Raw genomic sequence first — 14,275 nt, 5'->3', positions numbered from 1 at the left:
CAAATCATATTCCATTCCTCACAGAGACTGTTCCAACAGAGACTGGTGCAATTGGAGTCCCTTGCTGTATATGATCCCAGGTCCATTCTCTTTCTTGAGAGGAAGGGGAAGGAACTTCCTTGCCTAACTCTTGGTTATTAGAGTCTCATTACTTCCCAATGTCAGCCTTTCTGCTCTTTCCCAGGGTATTATGTTTTTCCCATACATGAGCCAGCCACCAGACACTTGAAAGGTTCAAGTGATGCTCACCTCCCATGTCCTCCATTAAATTCTCTTTTGGAAGTGGAAAAATTTTATACAGTAAGTATACTGTATAAAAAATATACATTTTGTGAAATTTGATTTTATATAGGCAATATATAACCATAACTGCATGGATTCAAAAATCAGAAGGATGTTTATATATTTATAGACCAATAGGTATTTTTTTCAATAGCATTTAGTTTTCTTTTTAAAAATCTTTGGTAAAAAAATAAAAAAATAAAAATAAATAAAAATAAATCTTTGGTAAAATTCACCGAAAATTTTACCATTTTACCTTTTTTTTTTTTAAATTTTCCATCTGACTTTATTTTCAAATACACTTTCTTTTTTAAAAAAACCAATACACTTTCTGCAGGGATGACAAATATCAGTATTAGGAAATCCAATTATACAAAAAATACTACATCTAGTCTGGGGTAGATAGATTTATTTTTTGATAACATACATTAAGTGGCACTAATTACACAGTAACTATAAGGTAACTAACATGAAACCACAGAACTGTAACTCTGCCACAGCTGCATGGACTTGAGCCTTTATGGATAAGCACATTTTCAAAAAACTGGATGACCATCACAGAGCTATGCCAATAAAATCTGTTAAGGAGTAAAGTTCTGAAGTAGGGACTCACCAGAGTACCTTGCAGCTGACAGATGACAGGCAGGACATGTTAGTTATAAAGTAGTTACAGCCTAATTCACAAAAGTTACCAAACATATGGTTCAGTGGCATTAGGCACATTCCCATTTTTCTCCAATCGTCATCACTATCCATCTCCAGAACTTTTTCTTCTTTCCTAACAGAAACTCCACCCATTAAACAATAACTCTTAACTTCCTCTTCCTCTAACTCCCAATAATCACTATTCTACTTTTTGTCCCAATGAATTTGACTACATTTGGCTCCTCACATAAGTAGAAGAATTTAGCATTCTTAAAGTGAATAAATCACATTTTATTTGTTCACTAACATCTACATTCTTGTTCTCCAAACTGATTAGAAAAAGGTTTAAGTTCTAACTGGTTGAATGTAACCATGTTAACAGGGGTTTTTTCTTGGTATCAATAGGTAAATCTCTCTAAGCTTTAAATGTGCCAATACTAGAGAAAATATATTCTGGATGGAGAAATAAAACTGAAGGAGAAAGTTGAGAAAGCAGAGTTATACACCAAGGAAAGAATCACAGAAAAGACTCAACTAACAGAATTGTGTGGCTTTCAGTAGGTTGTGTAGGTTTTAATTTAGTCCATAAGTAAATGTACCAGCTGGCTTGAAACCACAGGATGGACATATTGGTCCTGAACTAGAATAGAAAGTAAGGTATCTGGCTTTGGTTTATCACATGATCTTATTTATAATCGAGAGAAAGAACACCTAGTTAGGTGTATCTTATATTTGATTCTTAGTTAGGAAACTTTCAAATGCTGCAATTGTTAAGAAATATTAAGATTATATTTCTGAGTTTTAAAAATTGGTTCACTGGCTTTTCTTTCTTTTTTTTATGAACTGGCTTTTCATAACAGATAAAGACTTCACAGTTAAAGAGTACTCCAGAATGGCCTTTTATAATTGAGCTTTGTTTAGGCAAAATTCTGAAAGGTATCATTCAGTAATCATCAATCATTTAAAGAGTCTTTGCAAGGTTTCAGGCACAGTGCTGGGCACTGGGGAAAAAGATACTACATTCAAATGATTCATGACAAAATAGTGGTAGGTGGGTAAGTGCTAGCTCCATAGATAAATAGAGATGAGGGTGAAGAAAAAAGAGCTAGGAAGAGAGAGACAGAATAAAAACCAATGTGACAAATTAAGAAATCTGGGTAAAGGATGAATAAAAGTTCTTTGTACTAGTCTTACAACTTCAATTCAAAATTACTTTTTAAGGTTGCTACAAAAAGTAACAAAATAGAATGTAAAAGTGATAACTGGTTTATTTAAAAAGTCATGTTGTGGGACGTTTGGATGTCTCATCGGTTGAGCCTCTGCCTCTGGTTCAGGGCGTGATCCCAGAGTCCTGGCTTCCAGTCCTGCATCCAGCTCCCTGCAGGGAGCCTGCTTCTTCCTCTGCCTATTCTCTGCCTCTCTCTCTCAGTGTCTCTCATGAATAAATAAACTCTTCTTAAAAAAATTTATTTATTATTTATTTATGATAGTCACACAGAGATAGAGAAAGAGGCAGAGACATAGGCAGAGGGAGAAGCAGGCTCCATGCACCGGAAGCCCGACGTGGGATTCAATCCCAGGTCTCCAGGTTCGCGCCCTGGGCCAAAGGCAGGCGCTAAACCGCTGCGCCACCCAGGGATCCCCTTAAAAAAATGTAAAAAGTCGTGTTATAAAAGGGCTTTCCAACCTCATTTTTTTTAAAGTAATGAGTCTTCATCACAGTAATAGAGATTTAAAGGAAAATGGAGTTCCATAGTAATAGTTTGCAAAATACCGGCTATACTTCCCTCCCAGACAATCTAGCATACATTTTAGCATATTCAAAGATCAGAGAAGGCCCCCAGGAAATAAAGCCAACTACTATATTCTGTTTAATACAGAATATCCCAATGTATTTGACCATAAAACTCCCTTTTTTAAAGTAACATCTACTAAAATAGAGATTTCAGAAATGCCATTGTAAGATAAGGAACCTTATCTCAATCTGTGTGCAAATTCACTTAGAAGGAGTCTACTTGTAATGCATTATATGTTCCCGAGTTTACACAGATACAGTTCTAGTTGGTTCTTAGATACCTTTGTGTGAAAGTATAGAGGTGTGGCCTTCCTTTAATTAGAAACTCTTATCCTTAATGTGGTATTTATTGAATTTCACACTGAGATAAATAGTTTTTGTTTATGCAATTTCCCAGGACTAATTGCTGAGTTTTTAGAACAGTCTTTCACTAAGCTTTAATGACTACAATTAAATGAACCACTAAGATAAAACAAATTATCAATTCAGCCACCTATTGTGAATTGGTTGATCTTGAATTACCTGACATAAACATGTAAGATGGTTAGCCTTTTGCCTGAGACTGCTAGAGGCAAGATTATCCAGGTAATTTCTCTTTGTTCCCCTGAGTCTTTCCTCAAAATTCCCAAAGAGTAGAAGGTGACTTCAGAAATAGAACATCAGGCTTTTGTCTACAACAGTAAAGAAATTCCTGTTATATGAACTTTCACTGTCTGCTTTGTTAGTAGAAAAGGTTGCAAATGAATACTTTGAGAACACTTTTTCTTTTTTTTTTTTTTAAAAAAAGATTTATTTAGTTATTATTTTAGAGAGAAAGGAGGGGGGAGAGAGAGAGAGTATGAGGGGCAGAGGGAGAGAGAATCTCAAGCAGACTCACTGCTGAGCACAGAGCCTACTGTGGTGCTTAACTTCACAATCCCAAGATCAAGACCTGAGCCTAAACCAAGAGTCTGTTGCTCAAATAACAGAGCCACTCAGGCTACCCAACAATTTTTCTTTCATAAAAGAAATTACCAGTAAAAAACTTGAATAAGATGTCCTACTTTTTGAGTGATAAAAAACATGTCCTGGAAGTGAATTCAGAGAATACTAAATGCGTATTCAGATGCTACTGATTAACTCCAATAGTGTTTCCTTCTACATATATATTTAGGGCAAATGCCCAATACCTGATCAAAAATAGAAATACTAATCCAGTTTTATAAGGAATAAAATGAATTGTCTCCACAATAATAATGTATATTGCTAGCAATAATGTGATATTATTAATATTATTGCTAGTAATTATAATAATGTAATTGCTAGTTGTTATATATTTTCTAACTAAAGTAGGTTTTTTTATAGGTATACATGTAAAGTCATAGAACAGAATGTGGTGATTTTTTTTTAAGATTTATTTTTTTAATATTTGAGAGAGAGAGAGCAGGAGGAAGGACAAAGGCAGAGGGAGAGAGAGAATCTCAAGCAGACTCCCCATTGAGCACAGAGCCCATCATGGGGCTGTATCCCATAACCCTGAATTTATGACCTGAAATCAAGAGTTGGATCTTGGATCTCCATTGACTGAGCTACCCAGGTGTCCCCAGAGTACAATGATTCTTAAAGAGCAAGTACCATCTACTAATGCACCAGTTCTATTTAATAAACGGACCACGTTGCTAAAAAAGTAAGTGTATTAGTGTAAAATATGGTATTATTAAGTAGATAAAAGGAAGAAAAAAGATACAATGCCAAACAGATGGAGCTTCAAAACATCAAACTGTCATATTCTTAATTCGCATATTTCTTTACAGTTCTTTACCACCATGCTCAGCACACTGTGTAAACTGTCATTTAACCATGTTCATTAACTATCTTGATTTCTTTCTTTAACCTTGTGCCTTGGATTATGTGAAATAATGAAAACTAAAAAAAACAAGGAAAGATTAAATGAAGAGAGACGAAGAAGAACCCAGCATTCCCTGTGACCGTTTTTTTATTAAAATATAAAAGGACATAATTTTATCTCTGATGGTGGATTATTATGTGGAAAAAGCTAATTACTTTTTTTTTCTTGGTTAGGCCAAAGGTAGAGAAAATGGGTTTTAATTATTTACACAAGAACTGTAAGGGTTCCGTTAATTCGGTGAAACACTTCATAATCACCTACCATTCACTCATTTAATTCAGAGATGTAGACAACAGCCATGAGCCAGCCACCAGCTTTTACAAAGTTTTGTTGAACAAATCCATGGCCATTCATTATATTTTCTATGGCTGCTAAAACAGCAGAGGGGAGCAGTTGCGACAGAGACTTGATGGTCCACAAAGCCTAAAATATTTGCAACTGGGCCCTTTATAGAAAGGGTTTGCAGACTCTTGATTTAAGCAGGACTCCTGATTTGTTATCGCTTAACAAGAGTTTTGCAGAGTCCAATTGGCATTCGTCACGGTGCTAAGACTCCAGCAACAAACATACAGCTATAGTCTCTGTCCCATAGAGTTTATATTCTAGTGGAAGAGATAATTAAACAGCAATGACACCAGCAGTATGATCAAGTCTAAAATAGGGAATGTGGCAGGTGATGGGCACACAGATCAAAGGCACCACACCTGGGATGGAGAGGGGTATTTGTAGTAAGGGTGATCCTGGAAGGAAATGATATCTAAACTGAAATCTGAAGGGTAACAGTCAGTCAGGAAAATAAAACCCAGAGCTGGGGAAGGTTAGGGGACAAAGGAAGGAGTGCAAGGTAGGTTGTGAGTGTTGCAAGGAGAAAGATATATGTGGAGTCCAATGGATAAAAGAAAGTGTGGCATGAGTGAGGTCTAGTCCAGTCAGAGCAAAGGCTTCTAGCAACAGGTGGTAAAAGAAAAGCTAGAAAAGCAAGCAGAACCCAGATTATGAGTCTTATAAAGATGCCAAGGAAAATGGAAAGCCACTGAAAGATTTAAATTATGAGATACAATCATATTTGTATTTTAGAATGATCACTTAGACTTCAGTATGGATTTTGGAGGGGAGGAAGGCTAGAAATAACAATTAAGAAGCTATTGCTGATAATGCTGCTATAAACATTGAAGTTCATGTGTCCCTTCAAAATAGTGTATTTACAAATTAGTAATTTTACTAATTTGAAGGGATACATGCACCCCAATGTTTATAGCAGCATTATCAACAATAGCCAAATTATGGAAAAAGCCCAAATGTCCATTGACTGATGAATGGATAAAGATGTGGTACACACACACACATACACACACACACACACAATGGAATATTAGCCATAAAAAAGAATGAAATATTGACATTTGCACCAATGTGGATAGAGCTAGAGTATTATGCTATTTGAAAGGAGTCAATCAGAGAAAGACAAATACCATGATTTCACTCATATGTGGAATTTAAGAAACAAAATAAATTATCATAGGATGAAAAAGAGAGAAGCAAAGCAAGAAACAGACTCTTTTAACTCTAGAGAGTAAACTGATTATGACCAGAGGAGAGGAGGGTAGGGAACGGGTTAAATAAATAGGTGATAGGGATTAAGGAGCACATGTGTTATGATGAGCACCACCTAATGTATGGAAGTGCTGAATCACTATATTGTACACCTGAAACTAATATTACACTGTATGTTAACTAGCTGGAATTTAAATAAACACTTTTGAAAAAAAGAAGCTGTTGTAGAGATGGAATTTCCAGTTATAGCCAAGTGAGGAGATTGGCAAATACTCTACCTGAAAAGCAACTATAAAGCTAGAAAGATGGGCAAAGAAAAAAATCATCTTTCACGTCTGAAAATTAATAAAAGCATTCAATAATCTGAGAAGCATTTATATATGAAAAGCTGCTTAACTTCCCAAGTAGGAACATGGGAATCTGTGCACTGGACTTGGGCCACCTCCCTCCCAACTCTGGCTCAGTTGACAAGGAAATTTTCCAGGGTAGGGCAGGTCACAAGGACCAGCAGCTTCTCCCAGCTTCTCCCAGACTCCCAGAAGGGGTTTGCTCAGTGTGGCTGGAGGTGGGGGGGAAGGCCAGTGGTTATTGGTAAAAGTGACAATCACAACAGTAGTTGAATAGGAAAGGCTCATAGCTCTGCTAGCCTGAGTATGTAGTCATTGTTGAGAAGGCATAGTTCTTGCTCGGCTGTGTGTATGTGCCACTTATACTGGAGAAAACCCAAAGGAGTTGTGATGCCTCGCTGACCGTGAAGCTGAGCACGTGTGCATAGGAGACACAAAAGGGCCCAGCAAAGAGTTAGAAGCCTGGGCATACTTGAAAATGGCATGAACTTTGAATATCGCCTGCTTTACCCTTGTACATATTTACCCAGCAGAGAACAGAAGCCTTGCTGGCTTGACGTGGTTGAGGACTACCTCTATCCAACCTCTGTCTAAACAAAGCAATGTAGACACAGGGGTGACTTCAAAGAAGGGTAAAAATAAAAACAAGACTATTAAAAAAAAAACTAAAAATCATGAAGCAGAGACATCAGCAGTGACAAACCACAGAGGAGACAAGTTTCACAGATCTTGCCAGGTAAATCACTTGACAGTGAGAGAAACAAAGGAACAACAACAATCTTCGGTGGGCAGAAAAGTCAGAATCCAGGGTTGCTTGAAATGTATTATCTGAAATGTCCAGATTTCAACAAAAACTGCCAGACACAAGGAAATAGGAAGTGTGACGCAGACTCAGGAAGTAAAGGAACCAATAAAACTTGCCACATGTTACTGAGTTATGTGCTTCGCCAGGTCACATCCTCTAAGAAGCAGACCAAGAGGAAATAAGACAGGCAAGAGATTCACCAGTGGAAATGCTTATTAAGGGGAAAGGGAGCAGAAATAGATAGGAAGGGCCTTTGGGCCCCGGTCAGGTCTGAGACCTATGAAATGAGAACGGGAAAGGAAGGATTGGCTAGAGAGCCCCTGGTCTGCAATGCAGACCGACAGAGTCTCAGCTATAGAGGAGCCCAGTCCTGGGCTGTGGTAGCCACTCTCAGTGACTGCCTAGGAGTAGCCCAGGGGAAGTGTGGTCTCAGTGTGACGAACAGACGTGAAGATGCTGCTGCTCAAACAGACCATTTGGTCTTCCATGATACATCCACGCCTGCATGCCCACTCCCAGCTGCCTCTTCCTTCTGGTTGGCTCTCCTCTCCTGCTTGCATGAATAACTCAGGCCTCTCCACCTCCCCTGGCATTAGCCATCTCTAGGCATCTCTAGTCTTCTAAGAGCACGTTTACCTGATCCCTAGGGCCTCACCAGAGCCCCAAAGTCAATGAATTCTCATATAACTGTTCTTTTGTTCCAACCCTTTTGATCAAGGACCCTCTAAATCTAATTCCAGGGGTAATTCCCTCATTATTTTCTTTTAAAGGCTTTATTTTTTTTAAGTAATCTCTATACCCAGTGTGGGGCTCAAACCTACAACCCCGAAATCAAGAGTCTCAGGCTCCACCCAATGAGCCAGTCAGGTGCCTCATAATCCCCTCATTCTTAACAGTATATGCTAGCTAATTCTTATAACTCTTTTTAAAAGAGTATAGTTTCCTCCTTCCCTTATCAGGCCAAACTCATCCCTGCCAGGTGATGCAAAGATTTAACTCTGATCATCACTCTGGAAGCCAAGACAAGAGGTGGGAGCAACTCCTGAGGCGGCACCTGTTACCTTGCAGGGGGAAGATCTCTGTAAAAGCAACTTCAGGCAGGAGGAGTGAGAGCTCCTACCAGAGAAAGGAGACCAGCTTCAAGCCCTGAGTTTTCAGGGTCCCAGGCTTTGCCAGCCAAGGCCTTGACCTCAGCATGAGAGACCTGCCTAGAGTCTGAACATTTAAACATCACCAGAGTTCTGTGACTCTGTCATAGCTTCTTTCTATTGCTCAGCTGTTTTTACTCTTCCTTTTTAGAAGATAAAGATCTCTTCTTAAGCTGTCAGAGGCCCTCTGGCTCGCACACTTAGCCTTTAATGGTTTGTTAACTGCCCTCAATTTCTCATTATCCCATCAAAGGACATCAACATAGCTTATTAAAAATAAGGCAATTCTACTCCTTGTAGGCATTACTCCCTGATATATTTCACATACCAGAATCACTGTATTTCTCTCTAGTGGGACATTTTCTAAAAATCTTCAGCATTTGGGATCTTGCCTTGTGCCACAGACTATACCATGTCCTCCACATTCTAATCAAGATAGGCTCCTTTATGCCAGCCTGCAAGCAAGTGAGCCAGTCAGTCCCAAACCCATCTTACTGCTGGTTTTCTCAGACCCAACTCTTGGTATGGCCTGTGTCAGTTTAGGTCCTTCACAAAACCGGCACTGAGGGTAAGCCACGCAAGAAATTTCCTGGGGCAAGGATGAAAGGAAGGGAGCAGGAGTAGGGAGGGAGAACCATCAGACTGCAATGCAGTTCTATCTCCTGCAGAAGGAGAGAGGTAAGGAAGGATTGGGTGGGAAGAGGCTCACCTCTGTGGATTGCAGAGAAAGTCTCAGCAGGGCTGATGGAGGGCCCCAGAGAAGACTGCCTCGAGAGGAGTCCCAAGACAGGAAGGCATGGCCCGGTTTGAGTACCCACATCATGCTCCATCATTGGCTGAGTCATTGGGTGGGAGTCATGGACTAAGACGCCTGACTTGGGTATGAGTGCCATGTGGCTCTAGGTGAGGCAGCTGGAAAGTGTCAGTCAACTGTGATCCTCAACAGGCCTACTGTGATGAAGTATACTTCCAAACTCTACATGTGTTCTCTGACAGTGTCTCTGAGGATCCCCAGACTAGAGCATTTGCACAAATGTCTCCCTTTATTTTAAATTCCTATGCCTGCTTAAGGGATCTGTCCCCTCTAATGATCTCACTGCTTCTGAAAACCTAAATGCACTCTTGGCACTTATGCCCCAAATTTGAAGATCTCACTTCATTCCCCAAAGTGGTATGTACTATCGCAGTGCTATGATAGGTATCTAACAGATGAAAGATTTGGTGATGATGATGAAGATTCCAAGAGAGAGACATGAAACACTTATATTTTAATTTTAGATGCTATCATTCCTAAAGTCCGCTGATCTTTCTCTGCTACAAGGAATCTCTTACTGGGCTTTCCCATCCTCCCTCTCCTCCATTTGTCTCTTCCTGAGAACTTTTCCCCATCTATTTCTTATTTCAGTCTCAATTTTCAAAATTCTCCTTCTCCTGGGTTATCCAAAGAGGGAAAAATCATCAGTATTCCTGTGTTTTTTATTCCTGCATATAGTTTGTGGACAGATGTTTGTCTTTTATCTCAACTACTACCTAAGATGATGATCTGGAGTCTAATTGGGTATAACCAAAAAAGGGTTAATAGGGTGTTTTTATTAAGTATTGTAGTCAATCCCAGATTTCTGGTATGTTCTCATATCTTGGTTTGGCCATTCTCACTATGTTTTTATTTGCTAATAAATTATTAAAAACTCAATCTTAGATTAAATGGAAGGTTATGATAGACCTCATGAAAAGATACAAGAAAACAAACAGCCATAAGCCACAGACTTTTCTATGCTATCCTCATCTCAAGTTCATTTTCCAATCTATTGGTATTTTCATCTTTGAAGGAGGTAACATTCAGTAATGGCAAATGTACATAAAAAAGACTACATATCAATTTATGAACAGATGTAGGCATGTAGCCAACATGTATAAAAGGAAAATGTTTTAGGGAGCTGATTCTTTGATGTGTATGTTCTTTTATAAGAATTTTTCTTTATCTCTCCCATAAAAATGGAGCCTAGTTCAAAGCACAATCAGTCTTTCATGGTAAGGACAATGGATGGAAGCAATTTGAAGCAAATGCCCTTTGATTAAATAGATGACTATTTGACTTCTTAATAAATAATCAACATCAAAATAAAAGCCTAGATCTTTTCAAGTTCACATGGCTATGGTTTATTTTAGCAGAATTAAAATGGTATATGCACTTTGAACTCTACAGCTTAAATATTTTTAGAAGACTCCTTGGAAATGATTTTAAAATAACCCAACATTGTTCATGCACCAAAGCATGGAAAACTGAAAGCAAATCAAGATCCCCAGAATACATATTTGCCTTTCAGCATCACCTTGTACCTGTAGCTTTGCAAAACGACCGTTGCATGTGTTGGTTTTGAAGTCACTTTTGATAGGGGGAGGTATGTGCTGCAAAATACAGATAAGCATGAAATGAACCGTGGATGAAAATCTAGTAGTTCTGAAACTGAAAGAGAATAGTGGTCTCAGCATTGCATGTTTGTCCCTTTGCCAATTTAAAATCTTCTCTATTCCAAATGATGCCACCTGATTATCCCAATTTTGAACCAGCCTCTCCTGCATTTGTACTAGTTTATTGGTATGGGGAATTTATTTTCTTACTTACAAATTCTTAAGAAAAGTGATCATTTTCACACGTGTTCTCTGCTAGGATGCCCCAGCAATGGCAGCTATGGTCACACTGCTGATAAACTGGTTGCCCTTCAGTTGACAATGCCAGCTGCCTCTTGCTTCAATCATGGCTGTCCCTTTAAAAGTCAGAGTTTTATTTTCTTCCCTATGGTTGGGACCATGTGTTCTCCCCAGTGAGTTGGAGATTCTTTCCCTCAAACACACAAAGCATAAAAATACAAAACAATAGCTCTGTGCCCAAGCTGAATTCTAATTACATATTTCCCTGAGAAGGCATTAGCTATGAAAAAAGACCAGTGTATCTGCTTACAACTTGCTTGTCCTTTGATTATGGCAGAGAGATTTCCTAAATGGTTACAGTTATTATACCAAAACAAACTACTAAAAAGCTAATATTAGCTTGTTAATTTTTTAAAATTTTAAATTAATTTCAGAAGTGAGAATAAAAAGTGTAAGTTGCCTTCATTTCCCCTTGCCTAGTCATAAACTTTCCACATTAGTATCACGTAACAGTTTGCTGTGTAGTCTTTCTGACCTCTTATGACATATATACTTACGTGTATAAGTATATGTAGCAGGTGGAATAGTGCCCCCAGAAAACTCACATCCACGTGCAACCTCAGAGTATGATCTTACTTGGGAATAGGGACTTTGCAGATGTGACCAAGGAAAGGATATTGAGATGAGATCATCTAGGATTAGAATGAGCACTAAATTCAACTGTAATTACCCTTGTAAGAGACAGAAAAGAAGATACAGATACATGCAAAAAAAGATATGTGAAGATGAGGGCAGTAATTGGAATGGTGCCTCTATAAGCCAAGGAACATCAAGGATTGATTACTTGCAAGCACCAGAACCTGAAGAGAGTCATGATGCTGATTCTCCCTCAGAGCCTCCAGAAGGAAACAACCCTGCTGACACTTGATTTTGGACTTCTGACCTCCAGAATAGTGAGAGAATAAATTTCTGTTGTTTTAAGCCACCAAGTTTGTGGTAATTTGTTGTGGCAGCCCTAGGAAACGAATATAGTACGTAATTATTTATACACACACATATATACGTACACACAGCAATTCTTGTCTTGGAAAGTTTCCATAAGAATCAGTGGTTCCAGGGGAAGAGAAAAAAAATAAAACAAGACAAAATCAGAGAAGAAGACAAACCATAAGAGACTCTTAATCATAGGAAACAAACTGAGGGTCACTGGAAGGGAGGGGTGCAAGGAGATGGAGTAATCGGATGATGGATATTAAAGAGGGTATGTGATGTAATGAGCACTGGGTGTTATATAAGGCTGGTGAATCACTGACCTCTACTTCTGAAACCAATAATATATTATATAATAATTAATTGAATTTAAATATAATTTTTTAAAAAATTAAATATTAAAAAAAAGAATCAGTGGCTCTCAGCAGAGGCTGTACGGCCATATAGAAATAAACACATGAAGGTTGTTTGGGTTTCCAATAATTGGAGGATGCTAGGTGCATTGAGAGGGCAACATTCATGCCAGTCCTACACAATTAGAAATTGTTTAACCTTCCGCATGACTTTTGAATATCTCACCAGACATTTATGTAGGTGAAAAACCCACTTATAATTATTTGAGGCAAGGACATTATGTTGTTATACAAGTATACACAACCTATAGTTTTAATATGCATACATTTTCTGTATTTTCAAAAAATATGATCACTCTAAAGTGAGAGAATTCTGCATTTTCTTCTGTTTGGAATCATGTCTACACAAGATGTCTGCATTGGTAGCTTCTGTCTCAAAGTTTCAGACATTGCTATTTTATCTTTTAATTTCGTTGTGCCTGAACATTTACATGATTAAATAGATATTGTATTCATCAGGATTCTCCTGATTAATATGAAGTTTATAATAAGGAATTGACTCATGTGATCATAGAGGCTGACAAGTTCCAAGATCTGCAAGTTGGAGACTCAAAAAAGCCAATGGAATAGTTCCTGTCTGAAGGGCAGCAGGCTTGGAAACCAGGAAAAGCTAAGGTTTCAATTCAAATCCAAAGGTGGAGAAAAGAAAACATGCCACAGTTTGAAGGCAGTCAGGCAGGAGGAATTGCTCCTTACTTAGGTGAGGATCAGTCTATTTGTTCTATTCAGGCCTTCAACTGATAGAATGAAGCTCACCCACCATTAGAAAGGGCAATCTACTGTACTAGGTCTACTGATTTAAATGTTAATTTCATCCAAAAACATCCTCACAGACATACACAAAATAGTGACTGATCAAATAAATATCTGGCCACTCTGTGCCCCAGTCAAGTGGACACATAGAATCAATCATCACAAATAATAATACACAATAATTGCTTTTTTTCATTTTAACCATATTTTAGTTAAATGTTATATTGGTTTCTAAAAAACTAATTAAGGTTATATTGCCTATGAATTTTGTTTTACAATAGTAAAGAGGGGGGTGCCTAGATGACTGTCAGTTAAGTATCTGCCTTTGGCTCAGGTCATGATCCCTGGAATCAAGCCCCAAGTTGGGCTCCCTGCTCAGTGCGGAGTCTGCTTCTCCCTTTCCTTTGTACCCCCCTCAGTCCCTCTCTAATAAATAAATAAAACCTTTTAAAAAAATAAAAAAATAGTAAAGGGGACACTACAAAATATTCATTATAAAGTGAAGTCACTGGCTATTAGAGGGTGAAGAAGCACTCACTTGACTGTGCTACATTCAACTGAAATGGTTTAATAGTCCTCCATATGTGGACATACAATAACACATTTAATTAATTAACACTTTATTTTTTTTATTAATTTGCTATTACCAAAATATCATGGAGAACACCTTCATACATGTATCTTTGTACATTTTACGATATTTCTGTATAATAGATTCCTCAAAATAGAATTCCTCAAAAGAGTATGCACATTAAAAATGTTAATAGACTCTGTAACAGGGTAGGTGGTTCAAGAAAAGAACTTTCTCTTCAATTGAAATTATATACCAAAGACTATAAAACATATATGTAGAGACACTTTTGAAACAAGGATGGAAATCTGGAAGCCTCATCCATTCCTTTGTGGACTAAGGTGGTTCTTGGGCATCTCCACAGAGCTCTTTAGATGTCAGAACATAACTTGAAAACCACTGGCCTGGAATACAATTTACCCCTTTCTTGGT

General features: G+C 38.1%; 1 long non-coding RNA gene across 17 annotated transcripts in view; it reads right to left on the bottom strand.

Moving 5' to 3' along the window:
• Positions 1–14,275, bottom strand: part of LOC140640033 (uncharacterized) — a 170,006-nt gene that overhangs the window by 118,309 nt on the left and 37,422 nt on the right. For 11 of the 17 annotated variants that reach the window (XR_012036689.1, XR_012036690.1, XR_012036701.1 and 8 more), the window contains one exon: positions 3,245–3,393. The exons of 5 other annotated variants lie outside the window; for them this stretch is intronic. This is a non-coding gene — a long non-coding RNA (uncharacterized lncRNA). Of the gene's footprint in view, positions 1–3,244; positions 3,394–10,804; positions 10,947–14,275 lie in introns of those variants that run through there. One more of the 17 variants, XR_012036700.1, reaches the window with a different exon arrangement.

Source organism: Canis lupus, chromosome 9, assembly GCF_048164855.1.
Source record: "Canis lupus baileyi chromosome 9, mCanLup2.hap1, whole genome shotgun sequence".
In the NCBI taxonomy this organism is placed as follows: Eukaryota; Metazoa; Chordata; class Mammalia; order Carnivora; family Canidae; genus Canis; species Canis lupus.
The sequence above is the reverse complement of the archived record's forward strand: the minus strand, read 5'-3'. Positions and strand labels throughout refer to the sequence as shown.